Raw genomic sequence first — 21,504 nt, 5'->3', positions numbered from 1 at the left:
CTTTGTGTATGTGTGTGTGTGTGTTTAGCCTTCTTTGGGTTCATTGACCTTATGTCTATAAGTTTCTAGATTTCATCAAAACTTGTATTTAAAACTTTTTTTAATGTTCCATTTTTACTTCTGAGAGAGACAGAGACAGAGTGAGAGTAGGGGAGGGGCAGAGAGAGAGAGGAGACACAGAATCCAAAGCAGGCTCCAGGGTCTGAGCCATCAGCCCAGAGCCCCATGTGGGGCTCAAACCCACAAACCATGAGATCATGACCTGAGCTGAAGTTGGATGCTTAACCAACTAAGCCACCCAGGTGCCCCCAAAAGTTGGATTTTTAAAATTTCCATTATGTATTCAAGTACTTTTAATATTTATTCCTCTCCTTCCTCTCCTTCTAGAACTCCAGTTACATACATGTTATGCCACTTGATATTGTCGACATTTTTGACAATGAGGCTGTTGACATTTTTCAATCTTTTTTTCCTCTTTGTGCTTTGTTTTGGATTCTTTTGGTGTGTCTTCAAATTCACTGATCTTTTCTTTGATAGTGTTTAATTTGCTCTTAATTCCACCCAGTGAAATTATATTTCAGATTTTGTGTTTTTCATCCCTATAAGTTCCATTTGGTATACATATGCATTCAGCAGTGTCTCTGTACTCTGGCTGGTGGAAACATGAATATTTCCAGCCCTGGGTGAACTCTGAGAACTGTTTAGCTTGTAGCTTCCCAGTGATTCTTCTTCTTCTTCTTCTTCTTCTTCTTCCTGTTATTTTCCTTTGCCCAGCTTCATGGGCTTTCTCCCTACACATGAATAGATCAGTATTTATCTAAAGGCTCAGTATCCCCATGCAGATTTCTGGAGCTCTTTGATTGTATAGTGTCCTCCTTTCCAGTACTCTGTGCCCTACAATCTAGCTGCCCATGGCCTTCATGATCTCTGTTTGGGTTCCTCCTTCTGGGGAAGAGATTTATCATAGAAATTTCCCCCAGGTTAAGCTGGTACAATTGGAGGGTTTACCTTGTGTTTTCTTTTCTACTGGGGATCATAGTTCTACATTGCTTGTTGCCTGATGTCTGAGCACAATTGTTTAATACAATCTGTTCTGTCTTGTATTTTGTTTTTACAATGGGGTTAGGAGGTATTTCATAGGAGTTTCTCCTTCATAGATAGAAGAAAAGTTGAAATTAAGCCATTTGCATAATCACAGAGATAGGCGATGGCAGAACTGGGTCTTAAACTCAGATATGACAAACGTCAAAGCCTATGTTTTTCACTCTTTTTTTTCTTTAATATTTATTTATTTTTGAGAGAGACAGACTGTGAGTGAGGGAGGGGCAAAGAGAGAAGGAGACACAGAATCCGAAGCAGTCTCCAGGCTCTGAGCTGTCAGCACAGGGCCCCATGGCTCGAACTCATGAACTGTGAGATTGTGACCTGAGCTGAAGTTGAACACTTAATCAGCTGAGCCACCCAGGGGCCCCCTATGTTTTTCACTCTTATCAAGATCCTGTTCTCCCCCCAACCTCTCTCTCTCTTTTTCAAATATCACATTCCAGAAAGAAGTCAAGTAAAAATTCTATCAGTGAAAAGAAAATTGGTTATTTTGCTTGCTGGTAATTTCAGTAAAAAGGGTTAGCCAGGGAGTTTGCTATTAGAGTTGGGCTGCTTCTCAGAAGTGCCATTGCCAAAGTGAGCTTTCATTTATTTTCTTCCCCTGTGAGTGAGTGGAGAAAGCGTGGGACAGCTCTTCATTTATTTGCTCACTCGTTTACCAATTCTATCATTGATTCATCCATTCAAGATTATTTATGGAACACCTACTGTGTTCCGGGCACTAGGCTTCTCTTTGAGAGGGGAAGGGAGAGGGAACTCCTAAAGATCTTCTTTCACTGTCTTTCCCCCTCTCCTTGCTCGCTCCCCCAAACCTTTAACATGAGCATGTGGAAAGGGCCCAGATGGTGACATTGTAGGTTTGTCTCTCCCTGGATTCTGGTGGAGCTTCTGAGTGGTTAGGAGGGAAGTTAAGGCCTCTTTCCCTATTAAAATAAGCGCCAGGATCCCTGGGAGGATATCACACATTAAGCTATTGTCAGCTGAACCTTAGCCAGCCATTAATGTTTCAGGGAAGATTTATTAAGTGCTAACTGGGAGTAAGGATGGAGAACAGCACAGACCCCTTGGGAATCCTTGGGACAGAAGGCGAAGGCAAGGGAATTCTCACAAGAAAGGTGGCAAGAGAGACTGAAATTTTGCCTCAAGCTGAGCCGTCTAAGGATCTGGCTCTTGCCCTCTTCGGTCTGGGTGTCATAATGACAACCAAGGTGAGTGACATCTTGTAGGTTATGAGTCCTTCCCAAGCTCATTTTGTCCTGTCTCTCGATAGCCCCTGGAAGTAAACATCAACACCGCAGAAGAGATGGAAGCTTGGAGAAGGGAAGTCACGGGCTCAAGTCATGCAGCTGGTAAGTGCATGGTCTGAACCTGAACTCAGTCAATCTGACTATGGGGATTCCCGTCCCAAGTCTGCTCTGTCATCTGAAAATGCAAAGTTGCTTGCTTTGACCAAAAAATCTCTGCCTTCATTACCCCTGCCATCTATTAAGCATTTTGCATGTGCAACCCCTCTACACAGCACTACGTTTTGTGCCAACGGTCATCTGGGCTCATGCATGTCCTCCAGATGTTTGTGGCCCATCTTGGGAACCAGTTCTTCCCCTTTGTGGCTGGTCGGTTGGAATGGATGTGAAAAGCAAGTCTGGCCAACGAGCGCCTGGGAGACCAAGAAATGACAAACAAAAGGACACAGAGATGTTCTCATCTTAAAGCTCTGTGCTCCATCTGGGCAACTAAATTGGGCAGAAAACGCTTCTGAGGAGAGCAGGAACAAAGCGATAGCCTATCATTGGTTTGCTGCCATTGGAAAACAAAATGCAACGTATTTGCAGGGTGAGGTTGCAAGGCTGTTTACAACAGAGGCTTCGGCAGGCCTCAGATGAAGGCTAGATGGGTTAATGAAATAAACGCACTTCCTGCTTCCCCTTGATTTATATTTCTAAGCTTGCACTCCATAGTAATTCAATAAAGCTGAAATGGCAGGAATGTCTGGCAGAGTTTTTGGGAATATGATACTTGGCTCATTGTGGTGCTTCAATTTCAGTGTCTGGATAAGAGAGCGACACCAAGGGACATCAGAAACAACTTTTGTTTTTCTCTTTCAGCCTTTACTGTCGCAGCACAGCTCACTTCTTCTCAACTTTATTCATGTCAAAGTAGCAGGTTATTCATTGAAAGCTTCCTGAAGATTATGGTCTAGTTGAGAATGATGAGGTTTTCACTGCCCAGCAATCATGGTCCTTAGAATTTGGAAGTTTATGCTTCAGCTCATGATTTTTCTTTTCCTCTTGATGTAACAAGAGACTTTAGCTCTGTCCTCTGAGCAATTCTGGGATTGATCCTCACGGTCCTTTTCCTCTGTTAGTGGCACAGGGACTGTTTGAAATCGCTGCCTTGTATGCGTATGTGAGATGTGCATGGGGGGAGGGGACAACGAAAGGGAGGGAGGGAGAGAGACAGAGAGAGGGACACAGAGAAATGTATCAGTCTTAGACGAGCCCATTTAGTTTCCATTCTAGTAGCTTTTGTTGAATAATATTCTGTCACTGAAAGCTCTATAATACAAATCTGCTCTTTTTGTTGGTCCTGCACCACTTTCTGTGGGGATCAACCACGCCCAATGCAAGGTGGCTCCAGGGGGGCGTCACCTTCTACCCTGAAGGAGGAATGAGCTCTTCACCCACCCTAACTGGTTGGATTGCTTTTTCTCCTGGACCCAATGATTGGTCCTGGGTTCACTCCAAAACAGAGCCCAGCAGTACCATGTGGGTGGTTAAGTGTGCATGTTGGGGTAGAGTGAGTTGTATTCTTTTCTTTTTGGAATGACCATGGGACTGATGTAAACCTAGAGATACTAATGGCAGCCAGTTTTATCACCAGGTGGTAAGAAAGATGACCTGAGAATGAAGCCAAGAGAGAACAAAACAGAACTAAGAAAGTAAATGTGTATTGTAGCTTTATTTGAACTCTTGGGTCCAGCTGTCCCTGAAGCAAACACTAACCCAGGACTTTACAATTATGAGACTTAGTCCCTGTTTTTTGCTTTGGGTTTTGGTTTTTGGCTTAATTAGTTTGATTTGGATTTCTGTCCCTTGCAACTGAAGGATTCTTGACTGATACAGTCTCTGAGCATAACATGGACTCAAAAGCCAAAAGAAATTCTTAGTAGAATAGTGGTGATGAAGACAAACTTGGCTTCTGCCCTCACATTGTTCATGGTCCAAAGGGCTGTCATTTCAATGGTTGTATTAGTCAGAGTTTTTAGCTTCAGACACTTCAGACACAAGTTCTGGTTCTTTTATGCAGAAATGGAAATTATTGAAGGTTATTCAGTAAACACAGAACCTTCAGAAAGGCCAGACTTTGAGACTATAGGTGCAGAAACAGAATTCTGTTGTAGGACTTGTCAGGAGGGGACCCCCCCCCTCCCCAGCCAGCCCCAGTGGTCATAGACATTGCCCCCTGCGCTGCCAACATCTGACAGGGTAATGCTGGGGACAGGCCACTATTAACACAGTATCTGTCACGGTGACTGCCTCTGAAAATTGGAGGTAGCTGCCACCACCTTTCCTAGAATAGACCCTCTGTGGGGTCTGTACCTGGGTCAAAGCTAAGCATGGATTTGGTGGGGACGAGGTTGCATGCCTGCACTCTGATAGCAGCGGAAGTGATTACCCGGTCTCTCTAGTAACCTCTACGTTGCATCATGCCTCACAAGATGGGGACGTCTTTGGACATAGCACATGTCTTAAATATGTTAGGTAGCCAGATAGGATGACAAATCCCCAGTGTTGACCATATTAGGGAAGGTTAAGTTTGAGCACATACCATCTTCAGCCCCAACTCCAAAAACTGTGAAGTGTGCTGCATGGAAGGCCCAGGTCGGACAAGCTTTGCAAAGTAGGCGCACGTGGCCTTTTTCCCCACGAAGCCACACAACGAACGCTGATTCTTTCCTGCTTGCAAATTACCTTCTAGTAGAATCATAATAATAAACATGAGACAAAATTAACTTCCAGTTTGAGATTGATAAGGTAGCGAATAATCTCACTTTTTCTACTCTCAGCTCTGAGTCTATGGAGAGACCCACCTAGGTAGTTAGCTTGATTACTAGCTTTATTGCTGATAAAGAAAAATTAGAGGCTATGGCTTGGGCCCTCGGCCATATTGGGGCTTTTGCTCTTTCTGTCTTTAAGGGAGGCAGGGAGAGGTGGAGAAACTGGATGGACACAGCCTCCCCCATGCAGGATGTATCACCTGGGACCAGGGGAAGAAACTGAAATTCCTGTGGGCAGATGGTAACAAAAGGGTGACCCCAAATGGCCCCAGGGGAGCTTGCCCTATGCCCCTTTTCTGGTCTGACCAAGCAGATAATCGCTGTGCACCATGGGAGAGAGGAGAAAAGGTAAGGACAGCGTGTGCCCCTCTTACCAATATTCCCTTCTGTCAAGAGGGAAGGACATCCGCCCTCCTCTGTCCAAACGGGAGCAGTCAGTGCTCTCCTGGTACCATCATTACTTGAGGTCTTCCTCTGTGTCAGACAGGCTACTGAGCACTTTATAAAAATGATCTCATTGAATTCTCATGAAAACCTGATGAAATGACCCAATAAGAGCTAACACATATTTAGTGTTTATGCCAGGAAATGTTCTAAGCCCTTGGCATCTATTCACTCGTTCCTCACCAGCAGGGTTCTGGCACGAAATAGGATAACTTGAGGAGATTTTCATAAAAGGACAGTTTCTGGGGGTATGGTTAGGGAGTAGGGCAGATGCCAGGGAACTTCAGTACCCAGGGGTAATGAAGAAGGAGTGAGGATGGGGCGGGTCCTAGGCTCTAGAAGGACACAGCTATGTCAGGAAGGCCTCCGTGACAGGAGCTGTCATCAGGCAAAGCGGCCGGCCAGAGGTGACCACTGGAAAAGGCTGTCTCCTGTGCAGTTTTTCGAGCCCCACTTGGCCATGCAAGAACAGGCCTTCTCAGGCCTTCCCGGGAGATAAGGACCCTCTATGGCCCGTGCCAGGCTTATCACCTTGTGTGGGAATATCTTCCCCTGTTTCAGGCAGGATGGATACTCTTTTGTCCAAAGCATGCATGTCATATGGCGCTTGGCCAACCCCACTGTTAATGATCTGTCCTCCATGGGTAGAGGAGAGTTGTCTTCTGCTGTGGCACAGAAGGGTGCCCAGAGGCCGACTTCCCTGCATTGGCCACTGGGGGAGACCTACCCGCCCTGGGGACCCATGCCCACTATCGAAGCTGACCTTGTTCTGTCTCCTCTCTGTGTATGGAAAGCATTGTTCCGTTCGGTACTTGGCCGTGTCATGTTCTTCTTGCAACTCCGGTACCAAGATGCAGGGGGCAGAAGCGTTTAGAGTCCTTGCTGGGATTGGAGCTGGTGTGCGGAATTTTGCTCGACCGTGACCCTGTGGGGAGGAAGCTCAGAAATGACCACGCTGGCGGGGATCTCGGTTGGCATAGTTGCCACTGGTCACCTTGAGCAAAGTGGGGCAAGACGGAGGGTGTCTCTGGAGGGGCGGGTGGGAGGTGCCCAGCAGAGGCACATGCTGCCATTGTCTCTGTTTTCTAGACAAGGAAACCAAGGCTCAGAGCGGTCGGCCAGATAACAAGCCCAAGGTTCTAGCAATAAGATGTGGCAAAGACAGATGACGGCTTGTTCCCCTCGCTATACAGCTCGCGCTCACCAGTCCCCGTGGCGCCTCTGGCTGTGCCTTCTTGCCTCTGCCAAGAGACCTGCAGGCCCGCGTGCCAGGCTGGAGGAGGGGGACTGACATCGACTGGGTTTCATCTTTGTGTCAGACAAGGGACTAGGCAGTTAATGTGACAGGCCCGTTGAGACAGGTGTTACGGGTTCCGTTCCATGTGTGAAGAACCTCGGTCTCAGGGAGGCTAAGTAACTTGCTCAAAGCCACACAGCTGGGTTATTAAGTAAGGTAGTAACCTAGGTCTGTCGGATACCAGAGCCCATGATCCTTCCATCGTGTCGTGGGGCAGCGGCACGAGGCAAGAGAGGAAGGGCGAAGGAGAGCGAGGCAAAGAAGCGCGGGACATTTGGAGAAGGTGGCCGGCAGTGGAGGGGCATTCAGGTGGCGACGACCCTCTTGGGGCTGGGAAGCATAAGGCATGTGGGCAGGAATCCCGGAGTGCCATCTGGAGCTCCACGGAGCCCCAAAGCAGCATTTATTCCCGCAAAATTGGGACAGCAGGTGCATGCTGGGCTGCAGCTTCGCACGGAAGCACACGAGCCTTGTGCTCTGGGAAAAGGCGGCCGCGCAGGGTGCTGCCGCAGATGGCAGCCTAAATCGCTCGGCGGAGCGGCGCGGCCACAGCCAGCAGCATCTGACTCCCCGGCAGAGTGGTCATATGTTCGCCATGTGTCTCATCCTTCCTCCTTTGACTGCACTTTCTCCGGCTTCCTCCTCCCCTCTCACTTGCTTTCGCTTTTTTTTTTTTTTTTTTTTTTGCTTTTTGCTTTAGCTGCAGTGTTCTCAGTTTTCGCCTGCATCCTCGCAGCGCTTGGGGATGCATGTTCCCTTTGATACACTTCAGGCCTCTCCAGTTCATTGCGTTCAAATCAGAATCCCTTCCTCCCGCGCAGGGAACCTGCTTCCCGTCCTCGCTGGTTTCCCATTTTGCTTAATGGCACCGGATGTACAGGATGGAAACCTGGGAGGAGCCAGCCCTGCTTCCCTTCCCCTCCCCCCCCCTCCTCCTCCCCCTCTCTGTCTGGAGGCTGCCTCTCCTTCCACCACCACCACCACCACCTTGGCTTTCACCCTCACCTTCTCTCTCAGGAGCCGAACTCCCCAACTGCTTTGCCCCTTCTCACTCCTGCACGCAGGCATGCAGACTCTGGACTTGTCGTTCTAAAACATACATCCGACCCCACTTCAAGACATTTTCTAGGTGACATCGACCTGCTTAGCAAGGAGGGGCATTTCACGCATCGCAGAGTGGCTTTGGGAAGGAGGCTATGGTGGGCACGCTTGGGGCCCCCACGAGATTCCAGCCCTAATGGGCTACCTACCTGGCACGTGTAATTTGGGTGAGAATCAGTTGACCTTAAGATAGGGAGAAGACCCAGGTGGGCCAGGTGCGATCACAGGAACTCTTCACGGCAGCCAAGGGAGGCTAAGTAAGGGACAGCCACAGAGGTTCCAAGTACGAGAAGGATTCAGTGGCCAGCCATGGCTGGCTTGAAGATGGAGGGGCTGCAGGTCAAGGAAATGGGAATCCCAGTCCTGTTGCTGCAAGGAACTGAGTTCTGTCAACACTGCGAATGAGTTCGGAAGTGGGTTCTTCCCTAGAGCTTCCAGAAAGGAATGCGGCTCTGTCAGCACCTTGATTATGGCCTTGTGAGCCCCTGAGCAGAGAGGTCAGCCACGTCAAGCCAGATGTCTGAACTGCAGAGCTGTGCGATAACATGTGGCTGCTGTGTTAAGCCCCTAAATTTGCGGTACTTTGCCTTGGCCGCCCTAGCAAACTCGTACAAACAGGACGCCAGTTCCGAGGGAGCTGAGCACGCCCTGTGCACCTGCTCCTGGCCAGGCACTATGGTGGGTCCTTCCCACTGCTGGGCCTGACCACGCCCTGAGCGGCAAACACCAGAGAGGAGCCCCAGTTGATCTCAGCAGAAGAGGACGGGAGACAACTCCCAGAATCTCCAGAAGGTCTGGGAAACAAGGCTTGGCAAACTAAAGGCTTGGGAATGTAAAGGAAGCGAGTGGCCAGACCTCAGCCAGAATCGGGCCACGGAGCCAGTTTGCTGAGGAGACCTCCACCACCTTCCTGGCTGCTTTGCTACCTCAGCCGGGTCTGACCTCTGGCCACAGGGCTCGGCTGCCCTAGAAAATGAGACGGTCTGGGTCAGAATGGCCAAAATGGACCCTCCTCCTTCCCTGCTTCTGTGGATACTCACTCAGATTTGAAATCCTGGGCAGGTGCACCTGCTTGCTCTGGACTGGGTTGTAGACCTAGAAGTTTCAGATGTAGGGAGGCCAAAAAAATGACCCACAACCAATGACAAATCATCCTATGTCATTTCATTTAACCCACAGGAGGCTCTTCTTATCCCCATTTAGATGAAGAAACTGAGGCCCCTTGGGGAGGTAAAGTGACTTGAACCCGGGTCACCTAAGCCTTGAGAACATCACATGGGATGTCGCTGCTGGGTGAAAGTCAAGGTTCAGATCTCTTCCGAGGAAAGAAGAGCCAGGTGGATCCTGTTTAGTCCTTGGCTCAGAGGACTCTGGATAGATGGATTGAATGGGGGTAGGAGCCCGCCAGACACAGTCCTGTCCCGTTTGCTTGCGAGGCCTGAGCATGGCAGAACTTTATCTTCCCTATTTGGTAAAATACACTTTCTAATATCTACACTGAGGCGGTCCCCTTTTGTACCATTTATTTTGTGACACGGCCTGCCCTCCGTCAACCTCAAATGTAGACAAGGGATGTCTGAGGCCCTTCTGGAGACCACCATCGGGAGAGCTCACCTGTCTCTGTCTTGCCCACCCACACCAGACATCAACGCTCTCCCTGCCTCGCTGTCCTTCCCCACTCGACATTGCAAAGGAAGTGAGATGGAGTCCTGAGAATCCCACTCACCCAGGACTGTGCCTGGGCATGACGGCACAAATCCCAGCATTCATGGGGCATGGGATCCCCCTGGTGCGTCCAGCACTCTGGGCACCATCTGGCACCTTTGTGCAGTTCTTTCCTTCTGCTCCCTATCCCCTTCGCTCTGAATCCAGGCCAATACCAGAAAGAACTAAAAAGCCCTCATTTGGAGCCTATTTCCTGATGCAGGGTTTCCGGAGCACATCCAGACACAGGCCATTGATCGAAAGAGGTTTGAGTTACTGGTGCGAGGGCCAGGCTACATGCCAACAAGCCACACTCAGATCTCGCAGTAGGGGACACCAGGAAAAGTCATCTGTGAGGGCAACTAGTAGCTCTGGCAAGAATCGCTTTGTTTTAGACACTTATTTCTGGTAAATATTTAATACATACATATATACTTGAGACACATATAAATATACATTTAATGCTCAAATCTACAAAGTGGTCAATACATAAATCTTTGATATTTGTTGCACACCTAGGGCTATGCGGTCGAGTATAGGAATTAAGCGTAAGGATTGCTGAATACCTACTATGCGCCAGGTACTCAACACACAGGATCTCATTCACTAGCCGTATCAACCACTGGTGGGTGTTGTCGTTCGTGTTTTATAGATGATATGGTGAAGATCTAATGTGCGGGGGATGGGTCTCCTATCCTGCCAAGTGCAGTGGATGGATGATTACAATTGCTGCTATTATGATTAATCATCATGATTGGTCGTAGTCATGATTACAAAACGTATAGGGTCAGTGGTAACAGGTGTTATCTGGACCACAGCCTATTGGGTGTCCGAGAGGTGGGACTACAAGATGATGGCTGGGGTCCATTGTCCAAACCCCACTTCCTGTATCTATTGAGACATACTCTGTCCTAGGTTCTTTGCTCACGTAGCTCATCTTAATCTTGACAAGCACATCATAAGAGAGACTTTTTGATTAAAAGAATCTGAAGTGTAAGAAGAGGCTAAGAAAGTATTCAAGTTCATATCCTCAATGGGGATTTGAACTCAGACTCTGGAGTCTGCCTTCTTTACCACTAAGCTGTATGCCTCCCAATCAACTGCTAACCTTTACTAAGTCCTAAGGGTATAGGATTACTCGGTTTTGCTAACCAAAATCATTTCCTTCTCCAGTGGCAGAGACTACTGGCTGTCTACCCAACACCTGTTAACTATCACTATCTTTCCTCAGTAACAAACCCCAATTTCCAGCTGGGCACATCATCCAGAATAAGGGCAATATTTTCCAGCTTCCCTTACTGGGCCCTTATATCTAGGTGCGACCAAGTGACTAAGTTATATCAAATGAAATGTAATGGCGAGTACTCTTTAGTACTTCCAGAAAGTTTCCTTAAAAGGGAGGGGACAAGCTATTCTTCTTTCTCTTTGGTCTTCCACGTCTCCCCCTCATCTGGCCTGTGATGTAGATGAAATGACCGGCACTCTGGCATTTGTATTGGACCATGAAGTGACCTTGAGGACAAAAGCTGTAAGATGGGGGTCAGTGGAGCAGAAAGATAAATGTCTGTGACCCTAACGACCAGGGATCACCATACTTGTCCTGGACTGCCTACTTCTAATTATCTTTCGTGTGGCGGTCAAGCGCACTTCATATTGTATGTGCATCGACTCCATGTACATTTAATGAGCACCTGTCATAAGCCAGACGTTCTGGGTTCTGGAAGCAAAAGAATGACATCAGGTAGCTCATTTCCTTCTCAAATTTTCTTTCTTTAAAATTTAGATAAGAGCAAGGAGAAATTACTCCAGACGTTTGCTCAAGTCCGACCATTCATTTCATTTGTTTTATGTCCCTACTACCTTTTCCCTCAGCTCCGAGAACCTTGTAAGTCACTGCTGTCAGCTCACAGCACATTGTCACCATTAGTCTCACAAAGACTCTCGCCCTCTATCTCCTGCTTTCTCCCAACACCCGTAACCTTCCCTCTCCCCAAGAAGGCACTCCCTCTAATTCCGTCTTCAAATAGGGGTGCGTCCTTGTCAGGTGGCATCGGTGTATGTGTTTCTAATGTTCACAGATGGCATTGTGCTAGAAATCTTACTCTTTCCTTAGTTTCTCACCCAAGACTATGGTTTTTTTAAAAGCACAAATGTTACGACTGACGATAAAGCTACTCCGTGAAGCTTAAGACTTCTTTGCAAAATTCCCGGGTGGTTGTGTGGTTCTTTGAATAAAGTCCACTCCAGGAGGAACAGTTAGGACGTTGTGTTCAAAAGCTTGCTTTCAGTTTTGAAGTTTGTCTCCCACCCACCCCTTCTTTTTTGGTTTACTTTTTGACTACGTAAACTGCATAGTTGAGCAGGCAAAAGTAAATTACAAATTCCGCTCGGAGGTATCTCCCTTGCATCCCTCCCCCTCGAGCCTGTTTCTGGGCCCCCATACCCATTAAGAATAACCATTATTAACATTGGTTTCTGGTCTTTCTTTGCGGTGGTGATTTTTCAGTTGCCTGCTGTTCCACCGGTTTCCTGTTGCTGGAAATTTAGGTTGCTTCCATTCTATTTATTATTATTAGTTTGCGTAGGTCTTTCCATGTGTTTCTGGCTGCTTGCCTGTTTTGCATATTAACACTGCATTGAAATCTGTCCACGCTGCTCTAGGGATGTCTAGTTTCTTGCTTCTTTCCGTGGCATTGCTTCCCACAGACCGTATTCATCACAATTTCACTTTGTTCTCCACCCCCCCCCCCCCGCCCCTCGACAGGGTCACCCATTACCACAGGCCAGGGTTTCTCTGGGATACATGCACGCAGCGGGATATATACACATTTCATTTCACTTAGGGCTGGCCGATTGCTTTCTGAAATGTCCGTAATGACTTACTTCTCCACCAACACGACATAGAGTTTTTACTTTTCAAATTTACTCATTTTACAGATAAGGCAAGGAGGCCTAGACAGGGTCACAAAGTTTTCCAGTGAGAGTCAGGATTTGAATTGTGGGTCCGTAAGTCCTCTGTAAGTCTGTGTTAATCATTGTTGAGTAACGCCTTAGTCTGTTCAAATGAATTAATTCAACCAACATTTATGGAGTGCTTACTGTATGGCTCAACCAACATTCATAGAGTGTATGGCAAGAAATGTGCTGGGCACTAGAGATGCAAAGAGGAGGTCATAGTCTTCCTGTAAGGGAGATCAGTAAATGGGCAAACAGTTGGGGTTTATAGTTTCCATCTGCAAATGTGTGTGTGTTGCATCGATGTCTGTGTGAACTGGACAAGCCAGCCTTTCTTCCGACTCCTGCTTAGTCCGGGCGGGATACAGGAGGCTGGTGATTCTGTTCTTTTGCCTTCTCCAGAGTCACCTGCTGGTCACATGATCATCTTCTGAGGCTCTATGGGAATGTTTCCCTTTCTAGAAAGGTTGGCCAACTAGCTGGCCATAATAAGAAATCCTTTGGAAAGTTCAGTCCACGCATAACTGAAAAAAAATACACTTCCATGTGCACATCTTCCTCTGATAGTGTCCTCAGGACTATGAATTTAGGAAAATTGAATTTTTCTTTTTACGGTTTTGCCCAAGTTGGCTCACATAATTTCCCACCTTCATCAGAAGCAACAAGATCAGACTGAAGCAGGGTCTCACACTTTTCAGTGCCTGGGACTTTTTTCTGATTCCTTTCCTCCCTGTGTTTTGAAAGATACTGTCTTTGGGGCAGACTATTTGTTAAATAGTAACCAATTTTCTTTTCTGCTATCTATGATTCAGATATGGAAGTATTTCTGATTGAATAAGGAAATCACATTTTAGGAATTTTTATGATGGCCCTGGTAGCCAAATAGGGCTTCTAATCAGTGTAAGCAGTGTTGGAATACCAGGACTCCAGATGGGACTCACAGATCTTAATGATATCTAACACCTTTTCTGGCTCCATAGTTCTGATTCTATCATCTGTCTTTCTGTCCATCTATCTATCTATCATCTATCAATAATCTATCTATCTATCTATCTATCTATCTAGGCTATGTCTCAGGAATTCTTTAGATGTCACCTATGATTATTATCAAATAAATTTAGCACTCAGTTGATGGATCTCAGACAAAATCTAAATATGGCATCATGGTTAAAAATTTGGGCTGGGAAGTCAGACTACCTATGTTTGAATCCCAGACAAGCCCTTTGCCCCTTGCTGTCTGTGTGACTTCCGCCAGGTTACTTAACTTCCCTATGCCTCTGTTTACCCATCTGTGCTTTATGTCTAATATTTGTGCCTCTTATGGGGCTGTTCAATGAGGATTATAAAAAATAATAAGTGAAAAGTGCCTGCTAGCACACAATACATGCTGGTTTGTGATGATATGGTGATGGTGATGGTGATGATGATGGTGATGATGCTGGTGGTAGTGATGGTGGTGATGATGATGATGATGGTGATGATGATGATGGTGATGATGATGGTGGTGATGCTGACGGTGGTGATGATGATGGTGATGATGATGCTGATGGTGATGATGCTGCTGATGGTGATGGTGATGGTGATGATGATGGTGATGATGATGGTGATGCTGATGGTGATGGTGATGCTGATGGTGATGGTGATGATGATGGTGATGATGATGCTGATGGTGATGGTGATGGTGATGATGATGCTGATGGTGATGGTGATGGTGATGATGATGGTGATGATGATGCTGATGGTGATGATGATGGTGATGCTGATGGTGATGGTGATGCTGATGGTGATGGTGATGGTGATGATGCTGATGGTGGTGATGATGGTGATGGTGGTGATGATGGTGATGGTGATGGTGATGTGATGGTGATGATGCTGATGGTGGTGATGATGGTGATGGTGATGGTGATGATGATGGTGATGCTGATGGTGATGCTGATGGTGATGATGATGGTGATGATGATGCTGATGGTGATGCTGATGGTGATGGTGATGGTGGTGATGATGGTGATGATGCTGATGGTGGTGATGATGGTGATGGTGATGGTGATGATGGTGATGATGATGATGGTGATGATGATGACAATGACAATGCTTCACAAGCTTTGTTGTATTTTTTGCCCACGGAGTGGTTCTCACCACTATCATGTAATTTGCTGTCCAAGCTGTCCACTAAATTCTCCTAACCTCACACTGCTTGTGCTTTGAAAATTGTGGGGTCTTTGGGTTGTACATTTCAATACCAAGGTTACTCAATGAAATGAACATTCATGGCTTTGGTCTAGGTCAGTGATTTCCAGCTGGATGACTCCCCCCCCCCACCCCACCAGGGGATATTTGTCAAGGTCTGGAGACATTTTGGTTGTCGCAATCATAGGGGCACTGCTGATATCCAGGAGGTGGAGGCCAGGGATGTTCTACAAGCACAGGAAGGCCTCTATAATAAAGAGTTATGTGGCCCAGAGTGTTAATTGTGCCAAGGTTAAGGAACCCTGACTTAGATGTAACTGAGGAAGGAAGTCACTGGATCTGCTTTGAGGCCTAAGAAGGGATCAGACCTTTCCTTCAGTGTCCTGAGGATGGCAGAACTTTAGTGTGTCAGACAGTGCTTGATTGGCAGCCAGAGGCTCCAATGTCAGAGATGCTTCACAGGCTCCTTGTAGGAGGCAAGAAGCTGTAGAGGAGGGCTAAAGTGCCCTTTGCTTTCTATGATATAGACTTAACTTAAGCCTCCTTAAGACCTTCAGTTCAGGCCTTATTACCGAGGTGGATTCACACGAGCTTGAGAATAATGGCCTTGAGATTTTGAGTAGCTACGGTGTGCCAGGCATGGCTTCAAGCACTTGGACTACATTATTAAATTAAATGCTCAATTAGTTGAAACTTTCAGTAACAGGTGATCTCTCCAACTGGCTTCAGCAAAATGAAGATAATTTATTTGCATTGGAAAAGTTTTGTGCTTCAGGTATGGCTAGATCCTGGAGTTCAGAAAATGTCATCAGGCCCTCGTCTTATTTTCTCCACCCCTCGGATCCGCTTCTCAATCAGGCTGCCTGTTGGGACAATTTTTTCTTCCAGTAGCTCCAGTTTGATAATCTACCCACTTCAAAATCGGATGATATCCCCTCTTCTTGAGAGTTTCCATAAAAGTCTCAGAATGAGAAGAGATTCATGTGTCTGTTTCTGAACAAGCCACCTTGGCTATGAGCACAATTTCATGCTCCAATTATCCAGGTCTCTGAATATGGACCACCTTGTTGTTCACTATGTTGTTCCAGCTGGTTCCCACAACAACTCAGGGGGGTAAGCAGAGCTCAGATTATTAACTCAACTGTTCCTGCTGTGCCAGCCACGCTCAGGGGACCTAGGCGGAGGCCTGTGGATGATGGTGGCATGCACTGGCTGTTTAATAAAGGCATTACACCCTTGAACACTAATGGCTCCCCTATGCCATTTGCTCCTCAGAACGCATGAGGTGAGCTAGCTGTGGGTCAGATGGCAGACTTGTGGGTGTCCTGATGCTAACCCTGCAATGGACAAATTTGGCCACTAGCCACAGACAGCCAGCCCTGGCCCACCTACCCCAGTGAGGTCAGAGCCTGCCATGATGTGGGAGGGCACAGCGGATGTGCCGTCGGGGGGGCAACATGGTCCTAAGAGGAAGGGGAAGGAAGAAGTGAGACAGGAGGAGAGGGAAGGGAAAGGGGCTTCCTTTCAACCTCTCCAACCATGTTGTCAGCCCTTCTGCCCTGAGGGGAGGGGAGAGAGGGGCCCCAAGAAGCAGAGAGAGTTACCCCAGGGGAGCTCCTGCACTGCATGGGAGGAAGCCCGAGGACTGGTCGTTGGTGCAGGGTCCTGGGCTCTGAGAGTCATGTCAGGCTTGGGGGAGGCTGTGTTGCCCCGGCCCTCCAGTTATTCCTATACTACAGGAGTCTGAGGGGGAAGAGCAGGGGAAGTGAGGGGGGACAGGAAGTTGGGGGGTGTGAAGAGGAGAGAGGAGAGGGGAGCCTGTGGAGGGACTGTCACCGCTAAAGTCCTATCCTTTTACCAAGCATGGTGTAGTGGTTAGCTGTGCAGGCTTTGGAGTCCGACAAATGTGGATATCAGTTCTAACTCTGCCAAGATAAAACACATCTTGTAATCTCTCTGTGTCATATCATCGTCGTCTATAATGTGGTGGTCATTACGTCCACTATGGGAGGACTTCAAGAGATGGTGTCCGTAAAACGCCCGGCATACAACAGGTGCTCAATAAAGCTATGAGCAAAATCCAATCTCCTGGTCATGGTTTACAAGCCCCACCTCATCTGGCCCTTTGTGTGTCTCCCACTCCATCTCCTACCCTCTCCCAGCAGTTTATGGTCTGCTGTGCAAGCACACCAATCTTTCGGCTCCTCAAACAGGCCACGCCCATTCCTACCTCAGAGCCTTTGCACGTTCGGCTCCCTCTGTGCTGAGAACTCTCCTCACAGGTTCTTGGCCTCGTGGCTTTTTCTTATCACTAGGCTCTAACCTCCAATGATACACCCTCTCATCACCTTAGTAAGCTTTCTTCTCACCCAAGCTCCTCGCTAGCACGTCACCTCGTTGTAGCTCTTTTCTTTTCTTTTTTTTAAATATTTATTTATTTTGAGGGAGAGAGAGAATCCCACCAACTGTGAGATCATGACCTGAGCCAAAACCAAGAGTCAGACCTTAACTGACTCAGCCACCCAGGTGCCCCTGTTTTATCTCTTCCCTAACATTCATCATCACCTGGAAATTTCTGAGAACTTTTTATTGTCTCTCTTTCAGGAGCATGGGAGTTCCACGTGACTTCCTCTGTGCTGCTCATGCCACAGCCCCAGTAACGCTGAGCACAGAGTTGGTGCTCAATAAAACTTCCTCAAGGGCAGGGTGATGACGGTGACGGTGGCAGTGGCATTGGTGGCGACGAGAAGGACTCGTTAATCTCCTCCTTCCTTCCCAGGTTCAGATTTGTTTTTCCTTTTCCGACCTACCGCCGCCTCAGAGCCTCACCCTGGGACTTTCTGGTATCCCGAGGATAACAGGCAGCACCTGTTGCAAAGAACAGCCCACAGAGTGAGCTTTTAAAAGGAGACGGCTCAGCGTTGGGGAGGAAGGCAAGGCCCCGGAGGCCATAACGGGAAACAGTGGCGGTTTCGTGGCCCGAGGCCTGAGATGGTGGAGTGAGTTTATCGAATGCTATCCAGTGATGATTACTTGTTACTGAACATTGACGTATCTCTCAACACCGGCCGGGATCTTTTACGATGCCTGTTACTAAGCCAACAGGGGTATACCTGTGTCCGAAAGTGGAATGCTTGCATTTGGTGGGACTGGAATGTTTTTTATTCTCAGATGTCCGGGTTCATCTCCGCAGCTGGTTGTATAAATATCAAAGAACAAAATGTCAAGGGCAGTGTTTGACCCTGCCCCTGGGTTAGGGGTGCAGGGGATCTGGTATGGGGCGTAACAACTCCGAATCAACCAGACAGGCTCTGCAGGAGTCCTTGAGATGAGATGCTGGCCACAGCTCCTGTGGCTCAATCGGCCCTCTTGAGGGCCTTTGCATTCCCGCGTGGATCGTTGCTGCGGCTGTTGGTGCGTATTGTCGCCGTTCATGGTGCGGCGTCTGTCGTCTGTCTTCGGCATTGGACTGTGAGCTTTTTGAGGGCACGGACTACATCTGAATTGTCTTTTTTATCCTTAACATAGGACCTGGCGTGCGGTAGACGCTTCATAAATGTTTCTTGACCGCGTAAGTAGAACGAACATACGTGAGTAGATATGTGAGGCACGCGTCATATAATGTAGGCACACATCGTATACAGAGGAAGCAATCATCAAAACGCCACCTGTTGGCAGAGGTTAGCTCTTCCCTCTGTTCCTGGGCTGCGGTCCGTGACCCCTTCCCCTTTTCGCCCACAGCCCTCCTCCTCAGGCTGACCGTCCCCAAACAAGAATTGCCAAGCTCTGCCAGTCTCTCTCTGCCACCAAAAGCCCAAGCTCAGGCCACAGGGATGAAATGTTCTTTTGTTAACTGGCTGTTGATCAACTCCTTCTGTATCACTGTGATGCAGTATAATTTAAGGAATGTCAAAAGACACAACATTTCTGAAATAACGAAAATATTCACTAAAATGTGCTATGTAAGTAACACATGCTTCTTGTAGCAGCTAAAAAATATAAAGAAAAAAAAGAAAATAGAAATCACCTGTAATCCCACCATCCAGAATTAATAGCTGTTATTTACCTAGGACATTTATCTCTCTATCATCTCTATTTCTAGTTCTGTCATCTCTCTCTCTCGCTCTATCATCTCCATATCTCACTCTCTATCATCTCTATCTCTATCCCTGACACCATTTATATAATTTAAATAAGTGATTTTTACAAATATGGAATCAAACTGTACTAATTCTAATAGCTGATATTTATAGAGGACCTTCTATGTGCAGGCATTCTTCTAATCTTTTTTTGTTCTGGCTTAATCCTCAAAATAATACTAAGAGGTAAGTATTAATACAATCATCCCCAAATGAGGGATGAGGAAACGGAATCACAGAGAGGTTAAATATGGTGGCACAGCGCTAAGTGATCGAGCCAGTATTTGAATCTTGGCAGTTGACCCCCAATGTTTTTCATTTAACAATAGATGGGAATATCTTGCCATAGTAATACTTTGTGCATAACTATGGCTGCCATGTTTTCTATTGTACCACAATTCATTTAACCCAAAAGGTAGACGGGTTTCAAATCGTGTGCCAAATTAAAAAAAAACAAAACAAAACAGGAAAAAGAAACTCATGATTAGTTTCATACACCAATTTGAAAATGAGCTAAGATGTTCCTATGTGAGTTTGCTACGGCCGTCGTAACAAGATACCACGAAGTGAATGGCTTAAATGGTCCTATAGGCCGTAAGTCCAAAATCAGAATATCAGCAAGGTTGGGTCTTTCCGGGGGCTGTGAGGGAATGACCTGTCCCCTCTTTCTTTGGCTTATAGTTGGCCACCTTCTACCTATGCTTCCTATCATTTTCCCTCTTGTGTGTCTGTCTCTGTGTCCCAACCTTCCCTTTTTATAAGGACTCCAGTCATATTGAATAACAGTCCACCCTAATGATTTCATTTTACCTCGTTTGCCTCTGCAAAGACTCTATGTCCAAGTGCTATCACATTCTGAGGTCCTGGGGGTTAGGTCTCCAGCAGAATTTTTTTGGGGGAAGGACACACTTCAATCGATAACAGTTCCCAATTACTACCGTAAGGATATTAGTCCTGATCATTCTTTTTTATTTTTCTTGATGAAACAACAGATGTTTTGCAAGTGTAACCTGCTTTGCCAAAAAAAAAAATTGTGAAATATATTAAGGACTTAGAAAATCAGCTAATATGTCAGAAATTCATATGCGGTGGAGTTTCTAGGTTAAGGAATAAGAATATATATTTTTAAAGTTTATTTATTTATTTTGAGAAAGAGAGAGAGAGAGAGAGAGAGAGCATGAGTAGGGGATGGGCAGAGAGAAAGGGAGAGAGAGAATCCAAAGCACGGAGCCTGATGCGGGGCTCAAACTCACAAACTGTGAGATTGTAACCGAGAGTCAGATGCTTAACCGACTGAGCGACCCAGGTGCCCCAGGAATGAGAATGTTTTTAAGACCCTTGATATTCATTGCCAAATTTCCCCCCAAAAGACTGATCCAGAATGCTCGCAGCTGGGACAACATTATTCCTCAAGGGACGGGGATTCGGTTTTATTACCTTTGTTTACTAGGTCATGCCTGACATCTATTATGCAATACAGATTTCAATGTAAAACTCAGTTGTACCATTGTGTTTCAAGTTTTTAAAGCATAGGTATGTCTCCTATATTGCATGGAACACATTTATGCTGAAAAATCATTCATTTGTCTGAAATTCAAATTAAACTAAGTATCCTATGTTTTTATTTGGCAACCCTATTCATTTGCACAGTAGGAATAGGAGGAGTCCCTCTCTTATGATCATGATATGATCACCACGATCACTCATCCCAGTCACCAGCCCAGTGGCTGGCATGGAGTGGGATCTCTTCAAAAGTTAGTTAAAATAGCCGTTTATTTCTCTCAACACTTACCAGCTATCTGAGCACCTATAACGTCTCAGGCATCTAAGAGACATTACTGCTAATCTTCATAAAAACTGAAGTCGGTATAATTATGATTTACGGCTAAGAGGCTTGTCAATTTATTGTCCCAGACCATGTGGAAGTGAGATTTGATTCCAGGCTGCGTGGTTGCAAAACTCACACTTTAAGCCCTGCTCCAGGCTGCCTTGAAAGTGCCGAGGGGATCCCTGATAGTGATGCAATCCTGGTGATATTCATCCTTTTGTTCAACACATACTTATTGAGCCCCTATGTGTGCTGGAGAGTGCAGTGGAGAACAACACAAAGTTCCTGGACTCTTGATGTTTCCATTTTAATAGAGGAAGACACAATAAATAAGCAAATAAATAATATAGTTTTGGATACTGCAAATGTAATTAAGACAATCAAAGTCCCAATCAAGGATTGGGACTTGACAGGAGGCTGGAATCTTGTGGCGTCTGGCAGGTAATTTCTGAATGACAGTGAGCATGATGGGAAGAATCGGCCAGTGAGAGGTAGATGAACAGCCAGTACAAAGGTCCTGAGGCAGGAAAAGGCATGGAAGGCTTGGGTTTGGGTATTCAAGAAACAGAAAGAAGGCTGAGGCATAGTAGGTGAGGGGAGAATTGTGGCAGATGAGGTTGGAGATGTAGACAAGAGCCAGATTGTGAGGGACTCTGGAAGCATGGAGGGCAGAGCCCATTAGATGTTG

At 46.6% G+C, this 21,504-nt stretch overlaps 1 long non-coding RNA gene across 1 annotated transcript; it reads left to right on the top strand.

The window, feature by feature from the left end:
• Positions 1 to 786: 786 nt before the first annotated feature.
• Positions 787 to 19,221, top strand: LOC128316484 (uncharacterized). Its single transcript, XR_008300453.1, has 3 exons — positions 787 to 2,453; positions 5,301 to 5,402; positions 17,454 to 19,221. It is a non-coding gene; the product is annotated as an uncharacterized LOC128316484 (long non-coding RNA).
• The last annotated feature ends 2,283 nt before the right edge of the window (positions 19,222 to 21,504 follow it).

Source organism: Acinonyx jubatus, chromosome B4 (assembly GCF_027475565.1).
Source record: "Acinonyx jubatus isolate Ajub_Pintada_27869175 chromosome B4, VMU_Ajub_asm_v1.0, whole genome shotgun sequence".
Lineage (NCBI taxonomy): Eukaryota > Metazoa > Chordata > Mammalia > Carnivora > Felidae > Acinonyx > Acinonyx jubatus.
Note: the sequence above shows the minus strand (reverse complement) of the source record. Positions and strands in the feature narration are given on the sequence as shown.